The sequence below is a fragment of the Gossypium hirsutum genome, chromosome A11 (genome assembly GCF_007990345.1).
Source record: "Gossypium hirsutum isolate 1008001.06 chromosome A11, Gossypium_hirsutum_v2.1, whole genome shotgun sequence".
Taxonomy (NCBI): domain Eukaryota; kingdom Viridiplantae; phylum Streptophyta; class Magnoliopsida; order Malvales; family Malvaceae; genus Gossypium; species Gossypium hirsutum.
Window position 1 is genome coordinate 98,420,048 of NC_053434.1, and position 3,080 is coordinate 98,423,127.

Below are 3,080 nucleotides of genomic sequence, written 5' to 3' on the forward strand. Positions count from 1 at the left end.
AACGTGTTTCCTACAAAGAAGGTTTTACCACATGATCAGTATTAGTAGCATGATTTATACAACCACCCTTGACATTCGACATGTTACTCGAATTACGAGCTTGAAGAGTGATTGTTTCATCACCCATACGAAGTGTGAGTTCACCTGTACCAACATCAATAATGGTTCTAGTAGTTGCTAAAAAGGGTCTTCCTAAAATTAAAGGCACGTCACTGTCCTTTTCTATGTCTAGAACAAAAAAATCAATTGGGAATATAAATTTATCGATTTTTACAAGTACATCTTCAATGATACCCTTAGGAAATCTAATGGTATTATCTGCCAATTGAATGCTCATCCTAGTTTGTTTGGGTTTCCCAAGACCTAGTTGTTTAAACATTTTATAGGGCATGACATTAATACTAGCCCCCAAATTAGCCAAAGCATTGTTAACGTTTAAACTACCAATTAAACAAGGAATCGTAAAACTCCTTGGATCTTTCAACTTGTTGGGTAGCTTATTCTGTAGAATGGCTGAGCACACTGCGTTCAACTCCATGTGCGACGCCTCATCCAACTTCCGCTTATTTTCTAAAAGCTCCTTTAAAAATTTAATTGTGTTTGGCATATTCGAAAGAGCTTCAATAAACGGTAAGTTAATATGTAATTTCTTTAATAGTTTAAGGAATTTACCAAATTGTTCTTCCGTGTGGTCTTTACTTGTCGCATTAGGGTATGGTACTCGAGGTCTGTACTCTGTACTTATCGGTGTTTACTCACTATGGTCCACCTCATCCTTACATTTACTTACCATAATTCCTTGCCTCGGTCCTAGTTTACGTTTAACTAACCCTTGTTCATCTTGAACGTTAATCGCATTGAGCTGTTCCCTTGGGATAGATTCAGTATTACTCAGAAAACTACCTTGTAGTCGTTCAAAAATTAATTTAGCCAGCTAGCCTATCTGAGTTTCAAGCCCTTGGATCGACGCTTGTTGATTCTTAAGTGCTGCCTCAGTATTCTGAAAACGAGTTTTTGACACCGAGATAAACTTTGTTAGCATCTCCTCAAGGTTCGGCTTCTTTTCCTGCTAGTAAGGTGGTTGTTGAAAACTCGGAGGATTTTGTGGTCTTTGATTTCCTTGGCCACCCCACGAGAAATTGGGGTGGTTTCTCCAACTTGCATTATAAGTGTTATTATATGGGTTATTTTGAGGCCTAGAGTTGTTACCCATATAGTGAACTTGTTCCTCTCTGGTGCTAAGGTTAAAGGATTGATATTCTGTGTGTACTCCTCCTCCACTTGAATCACACCTCATCACTGGATGTACCTGCGTGGCACCAAGCAAACCATCAATCGTTTTATTCAAAAGTTCTACTTGGTTTGACAACATAGTAACCGAGTCAACGTTATAAACGTTTGCTACTTTGGTCGGCTTAGCCCTCATGACTTGCCACTGATAATTATTCAGTGACATCTCTTCAATAAATTCGTAAGCCTCTTCATGTGTTTTGTTGTTAATGGTTCCACCAGCAGCTGCATCAATCATTTGTCTTGTTGGGGGTTCACACCATTGTAAAATGTTTGAAGCTGTAGCCATAGAGGTAACCCATGGTGAGGACACCTTTTTAGTAGGTCCTTATATCTTTCCCATGCATCGTAAAGTGTTTCTAAATCCATCTACACAAAAGAAGATATATCATTCCTCAATTTAGCCATTTTAGCCGACAGAAAATATTTAAGTAAGAATTTTTCAGTCATTTGTTCCCAAGTAGTGATTGACCCTCGTGGTAACGAGTTCAACCACTGTTTAGCCTTATTCCTCAGTGAAAAGGGAAACAACCGAAGGCGAATGGCATCATCAGAAATGCCATTAATCTTAAATGTGTTGCAGAGCTCCAGAAAATTTACCAAATGAGTATTTGGGTCCTCGTCCTGCAAACCATCAGACTGAACAAACTGTTGTATCATTTGAATCGTGTTAGGTTTCAGTTCAAAAGTATTTGCAACAACAGCAGGCCTAACTATACTCGATTCAGCTCCTGTTAACATAGGTTTAGAATAATCATACATAGTATATGGAGCAGGATTCTGATTTACTGGATCAGCAGCAATCGCAGGATGTAGCAGATTATTCTGATTATCAGCCATCTCCTCGTTTGTAGTATGGATATCGTCCTCTTGCCCTTCCTCTATGTATTGTAGGCTTCTCATTATTTCTCTTCAGTTTCTGTGAGCTGTACTTTCAATTTCACTATCAAAAAGTAAAGGTTGCGATGGGTTTCTTCTAGTCATAAACTATGAAAACCTGTCAGAAGAAAGTAAAAGAAAATTTTATTAATTAAAATAAAAACAAAATTAAATAAAAATAATAATAATAATGGCTAAAGTAATAAAAATTAAGCGTTCCTAATATCTTAGCTCCCCAGCAACAGTACCAAAAACTTAATTGACTGATTCGTGATAAGTTTTAATATTTATGATTGATCGTACTTTGAAACTAACTATTATCACGATAAAGGCAAGCGCACCTATCGAACAATAGTATAGTTTATAGCAAGAGTCGAACCCACAGGAACTAAAAGTACTAGTAGTAACCTTCTTTTTATTATCTAGCTTAAAAATAAGGGGATTTGTTTTATCTAAACTAATTAATTAAACTAAGAATGTACAGAAAGTAAATTGGGGAAAAACTTCTGGGAAATCTGATTTATTTAGACAACACCCAAGGAAGAATCGACCCAGACTTCACTTGTTATTCGACTCTAAACTAGACAATTTATTCACTTAACTTGATTCGTAGAAATCCCTAATTTATATTATTAACCCTCTCGAGACTAACAATGTCTAACCCTAGGTTGATTAATTGAAATCTCTTTCTAATTAAAACCCCTAGTGTTGCATTAACTCGATCTATGGATTCCCTTATTAAATTTGACTCTAATCTGGTAGATTTATGTCATCCTATCTATAGGATTGCATACAACTCCGCTTAATTATGAATGATCTACTCTTAAACAAGGAATTTTACTCCTTTGGATAAGCACATCAATACTTGAATTAATATCCTAGAATATTAAAATAAGAGTTAAGAACATAAT

General features: G+C 36.1%; 1 non-coding gene across 1 annotated transcript; it reads left to right on the forward strand.

Annotated features, from left to right (window-relative positions):
* Positions 1-1,585: 1,585 nt before the first annotated feature.
* LOC121210624 (small nucleolar RNA R71) lies at positions 1,586-1,692 on the forward strand. The gene has a single exon (XR_005905738.1). It is a non-coding gene; the product is annotated as a small nucleolar RNA R71 (small nucleolar RNA).
* The last annotated feature ends 1,388 nt before the right edge of the window (positions 1,693-3,080 follow it).